Source organism: Scomber japonicus, chromosome 12, assembly GCF_027409825.1.
Source record: "Scomber japonicus isolate fScoJap1 chromosome 12, fScoJap1.pri, whole genome shotgun sequence".
Taxonomy (NCBI): domain Eukaryota; kingdom Metazoa; phylum Chordata; class Actinopteri; order Scombriformes; family Scombridae; genus Scomber; species Scomber japonicus.
In genome coordinates this window covers 15289208-15298833 of record NC_070589.1, presented here as the reverse complement: position 1 = coordinate 15298833, position 9626 = coordinate 15289208, and the positions used below count along the sequence as shown (strand labels likewise).

The window sequence follows — 9626 nt, the reverse complement described above, 5'->3', positions numbered from 1 at the left end:
TCTTCGTTTTGCTTCCTGACTGGATGTTTGGAGAGACTCCCTAAACCGTAAACTCGGCAGCACAGTGAACTATGAATCCAAACAGCCGGAGCAGCAGCAGATAGGCAGTGGCTGTGAAAAGGGAGGGAGGGATTGTGGGTGGGTAGTGAGAGATAAAGAGGGAGGGAGAGAGAGAGAGAGAGAGAGAGAGAGAGAGAGAGAGAGAGAGAGAGAGAGAGAGACAGAGGAGGGGGGGGGATGAAAAGCATGCTAAGCGAGAGAGAGGCGCGCATACTGAAGGAGGCAACAGCTACAGCAACAGCACGCTCCTTCCCCATCCTCCCTCTCCTCTCATAATCCCAGCTCCACGCCGGGGGATGGAGGGTGCCCTGACCTGCTGAGGAGCACTGTCTCAAGGAGAGGAAAATCTCACACGAACCCCCCCACCCCCCTACCCTACCCCTCCTGTGACTGCCTGGATCATTTTTTTGGGACAATAACCAACCAGGAGTGAAAGGAGGTGTGTACACACGAGCCTGCCGAAGGGGGGGAGGGAGGAGAGGAGGAAGAGGGGGGTGAGTGGCAGGTTGGCAATACAGCTGCTGATGCCAGGGTCTGAGTGTGAGACAGAGAGCGACTGAGGAAGACCTGAAGAGTGCAGGGGCGGCACGTGTGGAGGAGTGTCGGCAACTTGTGGACCAAGAGAGACGGAGGAAGGAAAATACATTCACATACGCACACAGCTGGACAGATGAGGAGGCATCAAGGACCACGATTCAGTCCTGGGTATGTTCACTTATACTACACACACACACATGCACACATACACAGACACACACACACACAAAAGCATGAACATTTTATCCTCAATGGTTTTTGCGTTTTTACCAATGGAGCACTGAACCACTAGAAACGCAACAGTGTGTGTTTGCAGATCTTCAGGGTTGACGACTACCTACCCTGACAAGTCTCCCTACTTGCCCTCGGATATTTGCAGCAAAAGAAGGAGGACGAGGAGGAGAGATTACGTGTGTGTCAGCCTGGTCATGCTTTCTTACCATCTACATCTTGTTATAACATTACTGTACAACACTGGAGGCATTTCATAATGGGTTTCGTAAGCTGTCAGCGTGATGCATGTAAATAAACCTCCACTGGTGTAGTGTTGTCATGTTTCACGCAGCTGGACAAATTAAACAATCACATCACATTTGTTTTTGTGGCTCCAACATTACTCATTACATTAACTTTTTACGTGAGTTATTTGTTCTGTCATAAATTTTGCACAATGAAAAAGATCTGAAAGGATAACTTGGCCACTGAGAGAAGCTGAAGGCAGCACTTGTTTGTGTGAGACATGTATAGCTCTGCTTACCCATACTACACTGCTCTGCAGGATGCCATGTGTGGTAATATGACATGTGTGTCCATGTGTTGTGTCACGTTGTGGCAGAGTGCATATGGCTCAAGACAGCAGGTTTGAATGAGGTGTAGCATTCTCTCTCTCTCTCTCTCCATCAAGCCACCTCTTGCTCGTTCTCTTTCTCCCACCATCTTCTGTCCTTCTCTGTTTCCAATTACAGGCTGTCACTTCTCCCCCTTTCCTCCTGATCCTATCTGCGGTTTTATCTTTCTCTTGCTAAGCAATTACCTTTACCTGACTCTGCCTCTCCGGACAGCATGACCCGCTAATTTCCTGTCTGCTTCTCCAGCAATCACCGTGAAGGGTGGGTGGTGAAGAATGGGTAGTGATTTCATGGTGATTTTTGTATGGTTGCTTGAACCTTAGCAAACAGTGACCTCAGCGAAGCCTGGACACAGTAGCCACTTAATGTTGTTGATGCTCTCTAGATGCAGAGCAGATATGTAAATAAGAAATAACTGTGAGGGCTTTTCAGTGTACAAAGGAATTGTGCCTCTAATCATGCAATCAGCTCATTATTTCCTGCTCCTCATTAACTTGTTTGGGTTTCTAACTTTATCGCTGTTCGCAGTCGAAACTAAGTCAAAACAAAACAACTAAAAAAAACCTCACCCAGACAGAGTTGGCAGGCAGATCGCTCGCAGCATATGGACAAACTTGCTGTTGGCATCTGGAAGAGGACAGACCTGCCAGAGAGCCGAGACACCCACCCTCCCCACCCATCTTCCTCCCCTCTCCCTGTCCTTCTCTCTTTCTTTTTACCTACCTGCTCTCCATAAGCTGCACTTGTAATCATCCCACCTTATAGCCTCTTTACTGCAACAGTTTAACTCCCACAGAAACATAAAAACAGACACACACTCCCACCACTGGTATAACCCTTTTAGCAGAGCACTGTGACAGATACCTGAAGCATAGCATCACTGTCCTCTCTGCTGCCAAGCCTGTAAAATAGTGTGAAAATACAAGGATTGAGTCTGAGACTGGAAATAAGCCACTGGAGGATCACATTGCAGTGTAAGGTTTAAGTATAAGCATAAGAAGAATGAGACAGATGAACAGAGGGAGGAAGATGTGAATAGTAAGATATAATTAAATAAAAGATGATTGAGGTGATAATGGAAGCCAGCGAAGAGTCAGATTGACAGACAGGGAAAAGAGAGTTTCGAAAAAAGGTATTAAAAAAATGGAGGAAAGTGGGTGAAAATGTTTGGCCTCGGTGTTGACAGGTACTGATTGCTGATGTCTTTTTCCTGTGAGTGGACACAGCAGTGAAGTGATAGTTTTCAGCCACCCCTGGGGGAAAGAAAGTGAAGAAAGAGACAGACAGAGGCAGAGATACAGATCACCATTGGAAGCAGAGGGTTTTGATGTATTTATGAAAAACCTTTTGCTGTTTCTCCTTAAAGGAAAAATCTGGTTTATCACAAGTTAGGTCTTATATGAACTCTGACGACTGTCCCCGAGTTCATAAACAATCAGAGCTTGAGATGCACATTTGATGCACATGAACATATATTTAAATATATTTCACATCAACTGAACATGTCAAATGAAATGTAATGCTAAAGGTGTTTCTTGTTGTGAAACTCCCATAGAGATTTGTATCTGTATTTGAATCTGCATTTTAGGGCCTTTCAACTTGCGTCATTGTTTTGGTTTGGCTGCCACTAACATACTGATTTGTTGGGTTTGAGATGCGTAGCTGCTCAGGCAGACAATGTCAGAGACCAGCTGATGAACATGACGGAGCATTTAGCAGCTTAACGAGTCAGATGGTTTTCTCATGGGGTATGTGGGGACCAAAACAGAGCTAAAAGGAGAAGGAATATTGGTCTAACATTCATCAGGTGGACCGAAACATGACTTTAAATAACTCTGTGTCTGCAGAATTAGGTAAATAGGCAACATTCACAACAATAGCTCCATCAGGTCAAAGTTGAATCAGGAAGTCAGTCTATAAGCTGTGATGGATGTCATTGATTTTTACCTCAAAATAAATTGTTTGAAACCTACAATAATCCTTTTTTTAAATTTTTATTCTTACCCTCCATAAATGTTTCGCACTTCTGGCTTATGACAGGCAGGCACTATTGGACATTACTTGGCTGCAAAACAACACAGTATTCATTGGTCTTATACCTCCAGACCTGGGCTACATTGTTCACAGCACATCAAGCAGCCGCCACTTCAGAGAAGGCCCTCCAGCACCATGCTTGAATGAAGAAGGCAATCAGTGGAGACCCCCTTTGAGGTGCAAGTTAGTCCAGAGAGGAGGCCTTCATGCTAGGCTAAAAGCTAATGATAATCGACCACTGCTACCGAGTCTCCTCACAATCACATGCTTACCACCATGTGAATATCTCCACAAGAGACCAGAATACGCCGTATCATTTATACAGCAACATCCGGGATGCCTTCAAAGCTGCCCACCACCCCATAGACCTGGCTGATGATTTTACATCACAGTAGCACAGGCTACAGTCCCAACCTGCTTTATGATCACCACCATCATCCCAAAAGGAGCCCATTCACTTGTCTGAATGACTACAGGCCAGTTGCACTCACTCCAATCATATTGAAGTGCTTTGAGAGAGTGGTTCTGGCCCACATCCAGAATATTACACCTGAGTCACTGGACCCCCTAAAAAATGTCTACCACCCAAACAGATTGACTGACGACACAATTTTTGAAGCTCTGCACATCTCCCACCTGGAAAACAAAGACACCTAAATCAGAATGCTCTTCATCAATTACATCTCAGCCTATACAGTCAAACCCTCCCTACCCCGACCAACTCATAAACAAACTGTACAACCTTGGTCTGAACTCCACTCTCTGTGGTTGGCTGTTAGATTTCCTCACTGGCAGACCGCAATCTGTCAGAATTGGAAATCTAACTTCAAAAAATGTGATGATGAACACTGGCACCCCATAAGGATGTGTCAGCCCCATGTTCTACACACTGTTCTCCCACAACGGTGCCACCTCACACTAGGACAGCGCCACCCTGTCATTAGTCACCACTCATTGGTCTGGTCACTGGAGGTGACAAAACAGCATACAGGAGACAGGTGGCAAGTCTGGTGACATGCTGTGTCAACAGCAGCCTCTCTCTCAACACAGATAAGACCAAGGAGATGACAGTGGACATGAGGAAGGAGAGGAGACTTCATCAGCCGCTGACAATCCATGAGTCTGAGGTGGAGAAGGTCAGCAGTTTTAAATTCCTCGGTGTCCACATTATGACTCACCTGTACATGTAACATCACCCAGCCAGTCAAGAAAGCACAACAATGGTTGCACTTCCTAACAAGATTGGAAATTCTGAAATTCTACATGTCACTGAGGGTTCTCAGCAGCTTCTACAGTTGCGTCATAGTGAGCATCTTGACAAGCTGCATCACTGTGTGGTATTGGAACAGCACCACCGCACACACCTGCAGAGAGTGCTAAAGACTACTGAGAAGATCATCAGGGTGCCCCTATCATCTCACAACACAGGAAGCTTCATTCACACCACATACCCTGTAGAATATAACGGAAGGCAAAGGAAGAATGTCATTGTTCAGGGAAATGTGTTTTAACTGTGCAAATGACAAAGGCTTTGACTTCAATACTTGCCCTGTCTGAGTTTTTTTAGCAGTGTTACTGCGTTTGTATTGTTGAATACAGCGTTGCCATAACCAATATGAATGATGGGCTATAAAAATAAGACCCTGGTTTTATCATACAAGATTTCCCTTTGAGGCTTAAAACCCTCTATGGAGTGAAGAGTTCATGAGACACAAAAGGTTAAGGCTTCAGGGGGAAAGAGTGGAGCTTGTTTCTGCTAGAGGAGGTGTGTGAAAGGAGAAAAGGAGCTATGATGGGGTGTGTAGTGAGAGGATTTGATTGGGAAGGTGACCGAGGGGATGTGGGCGTGTTGAAGGAGCTTTTGATCTGTGTGTGTGTGTGTGTGTGTGTGTGTGTGTGTGTGTGTGTGTGTGTGTGTGTGTGTGTGTGTGTGTTTGTGTGTGTGTGCATGTGAGAAAGAGAGGGCGAGAGTGGAATGAGGATGATGAGTGACCTTGAGAAATGCACCAAGGATATTTTAGATGTCCTGCATGGATGATTGCTGCTATTAGATTGCTGGATGGTGATAGTGCACGGACAATGGAAAAGACACCTGTCTTTATTAAACTGTGGAATTACAGTACACAGCCTTGTAATTGCATCAGAGGTCACTCACAGAAACTGAATTTAATGGTCTTGCTTTCAGTATCACTCAGCCCATGTGTGTGTGTGTAATATTATTTCTGAGCATGTGCATGTGTGTGTTCATAGAGATTATTACGCGTTTAAAGTTGCTGGCTGCTTGTGTTATCGCACATGTACAGGGTAAAATAAAGGACATGATCCCAGTCAATAATGAACAATCGAGCCTGTATCGAGGCCATGAAATAACTAGCATGTAGAAGTACAACGCCTCTGCAGTCTCCGCCTCTTTCACCATGCTATTACGACCTCCTGACCGTCTCTCCCTCCTTCTCTACCACTTGGTGTTCCTCTTTTTTCCTTTCCCTTTCCCTCAGGATAAAAAAATTCTATCTCACACTTTCCCTGTTATCCTCATTCTGCCTTTTCACTTTCCATTTTATGTACTTTAATTTACTTTCCCATCCACAGTTTCTCAGATATGACCCTGGGCCTTCATATTCCATTGATTCATTCATTCTATCTGCTTCCTTTACTTTACATCTCTATATCTTTCTACTAGCTGCTTGGGTCTGATAGGAAAGTTTTAAAAGGGACCCATTGTGCTTTACCTTATTTTCAGGCATATATATACAATGCATATATAATTACAATGTCCAACATTCATATTAAATGCAGCCTAAGTGTCAAATAATGAGGTAAGCGTATGTAGGAGTAATCTTTGTGAGCAAATAACACAGGCTTCAGACTGCTCTGAATGCTCGGTTTCCGATGTTTTTGATGAATTTCTTTAAGTGATCAGAATAAAAATATCAAGCTGGAAATTAGCATAATAGGTCCTCTTTAAGGTCATCTTATATCAGTCACATAAAGCACATAATGAATATGCATTTAGCTTTGCTGCAGTATTCAGTCTGACGCAACTATTCCTGGAGTCATTTTCAATCACTAAATGCTCAAATTGAGTTTAGTGATGATTGGATCTTCCATTTTTAAATTATAAAAATCTAACCTGCTGAGAGATACAGCCCTTGAAGGTTTGGCCTCCCAGCTTTTGTTAAATACTTTAACACCACTGTGGACTACTCAACTCGATATTGAAAATATGAAAATATGATATGATTGAAAAAGGTCTCATGGTTCACAGTTGATGGGGCAACTATGTATAAAGCAGTTAACAGTGGAGATTTGGATACATACTTTGGCTCTGTCTCATTGAGAGGGAAGTATCTTACCTCTTTGACACCTCACTTTGAGACTTCTTAACAAGATTTCTCGTTCAACCACAGAAAGCATGAAAACAAACGGTTGGAGGCAAACAGCCACAACATGTTACACTCTGCCGACAGTCGTTAATATCAGACTGCTTTCACAAAACAATTATACTGACTTAGTGTTTGCTATGAAGAATATACAGTGTTGTTCTTACAATGGAGACATCTGTGCAGTTTATTGACCTTCAAGCTAAGCCTTGAATAGGCACTACTGTGACGCAAGCTAGCAAGACTAGGATGCTCTGTCCAATCAGTAAATGTAGTTTCACTGGTATTAAAGTAATGACTTCCACTGACAGTTTAACTCATAAAATAAATTGACGATATGAGATGCATGCTGTTTTTGGAACACTGAGAACGTATCATACAGACCTCTGTCTCATCAGCTTAAACCAGCTATAATCAATATTTTATAACATATATCAAACAATAGTGTGTACTGTGAGAGGTGAAGTGATGAACCTACAGAGAATTATCACCAAGTCGTTAGCTCCCCTCAGCTGTATGGAGCTCACAGCGAGTTTCAGCTGATTGTTAAGCATCTGATGGTTCTCCTGTCAACACTCCCATGGTATAGTTTTCTGCTGCAACAACAGCTGTTTTCAACATCAACAAAAAAAACTTTACACAAATACACACTACCTGCTCAGCACCAAACAGCTACTGTAACAGACACAGCAACTAGCTGGTCAACATTGTGGAGCATGTAACACTACCCTTACCTTTGTTACATTTTCACACATTTTTTGTTGTTTTTTGTAGGTTAAAATGCTATTAATAAGGTAATGTCACTCTAAAATGTTAGAGAGATCCACCAGGCATAGAAACTAATCATTATTCCATTCTCATAATATTCTGTGAAAACCAATCATATCATTCGGTCCGAATGATATGATTGGCCGAGCGACCTGCCTGTTTTCCCCTTCCACATTATGTAATCGCGCGCACCCCCACCCGGAAGAGAGTCTGTTGTGCATCCACGGCATTATAATACATCCATGATCCATGGAGATAGCTGTAAACAGACAGTAGCGACTGACAATGACCGACAAAAGCGGGCCACGGCTTCCACCTCCAGCCGCTCCCACGGGGGAAAAGAAAGCTATATATATATATATGGTACACGTGGGAAGGGAGTGCGGGGGTGGGACATAGGAGGGAGGAAGGGTTGTTGCTGTTCAAGTTTTTTCAAAGTGCTGTGTGAAATGCAAGAAAGGTAAGAGTAGCTTTAAAGCCAGATTCCCTCAGGATTTGCTTGAAATCAACAACAGAGCTAAAGGAAAGTGAATATTGAACTTATAATCAACTGGTAGGTTAGAAACACAACTCCAAGTGACTGATAATATTGCTCCATAGCTGCTGAATGAGAAAATAATCAACTATTTGCTGACAAGTTAGCTTAAAAGCTTGTGCTATGATAGTGTTGTCTTCACAACTTGTTTATGCTGCCCCTATGTGACCAAAAAGCCAGTTAATGCCTAATGTCTAATGATTCAAAGGTCTGACTACCCAAGATAAAGCAACAATTTCTACTTATTGCAAAATGGGATTTTCCTGCTCAGCCTTCACAACCATCTGACCACATCCAGGGATCTTTGAAGGAAGATTTATGTGATCATGGAAGTTAAAATGTCCACACTTTGTTACAGCCCATTTTGTGTTAGTTGCAAAGAACATTTTCACAATATGATGGATTATTGAAACATGTTTTTCTTACTATTAGATTATGATCATTACCAGCTGTTGAAGGAAGTGCCAGGTAGATTTTACACAGTAATGCAACTGTGACGTTCCGATTTGGACTATTTCACACGTAAATCAAGAAGCTAAGCTCTGTTGCAAATGGTTACATTTGAAATAAGTTTAAAAGTGACATGTCAAGTTTTCAATTTCATCTCACTTCATCATGCTGGAAGTGAACTTGCTCCTTGTTTCTTCTCCAGCCATCCACTGATCTCTGGTCAATGTCTTTGACTCATGTTGATGCTCATACACATTGGCAGATGTGGTCAAAAACTAACATTTTTTCATCACACAAGGCTTCCGTGTTTACTATTCAAATAAAACTACTAAAACCTGAACAATCTAACTTCCAAAACAAAAATTGATCTTGATAAAGTCTCTATTGCTTTGATCAGCCTTTGCCTTGATAGGTAGTAGTGTAAACTGCATGAAAAACATCAACTGATAAAGTGAGAGTGTGATAATGATCTCTTCCTCTCATCACCTGTTGCAATGCGAGTCCACCACCAGCTGTGTGCATCTGTGTTTGTGTGAGTGTGTGTGTGTGTGTGTGTGTGTGTGTGTGTGTGTGTGTGTGTGTGTGTGTGTGTGTGTGTGTGTGTGCAGCAGACCTCTCATTACCTGCTCTGCTTGAATTAAGATCTTGTGTTTCTCAGACTTCATTAAATGTTGATGTGGGTCATGAAGTTTGTGGCTCTGCTCACTTGTGTTTCAAGTCCCTCCGCAGATGTTAATGCAGGTCAATGAGATTACCCTTTATGTTTGTGTGAGTGTGTGTGAGAGCGAAAGTGCACTGTTGCCCATACCTGCAATTGTTATTTGAATGTTAATGCAGGTTAAATAGTATCACCTCACTGTTTTAATAATGCAACCCAATTAATGATCACATGATTTAAAAATCTTCTTTCTATACCCAACTTTACATCTTCTCTTTGTCCCTTTCTTCTTTTTGTGTATGTGTGTTTGTGTCTGTGTCTGTGTCTGTATGTAACATAAGACATACATTGAT

At 42.7% G+C, this 9626-nt stretch overlaps 1 protein-coding gene across 1 annotated transcript in view; it reads left to right on the top strand.

The window, feature by feature from the left end:
• Positions 1 to 704: 704 nt before the first annotated feature.
• LOC128368986 (leucine-rich repeat and immunoglobulin-like domain-containing nogo receptor-interacting protein 3) overlaps positions 705 to 9626 on the top strand; it is a 30492-nt gene continuing 21570 nt past the window's right edge. The window contains exon 1 of the mRNA XM_053329931.1: positions 705 to 765. The gene's annotated coding sequence lies outside the window, so the exon portion shown is untranslated. The remainder of the gene's footprint in view (positions 766 to 9626) is intronic.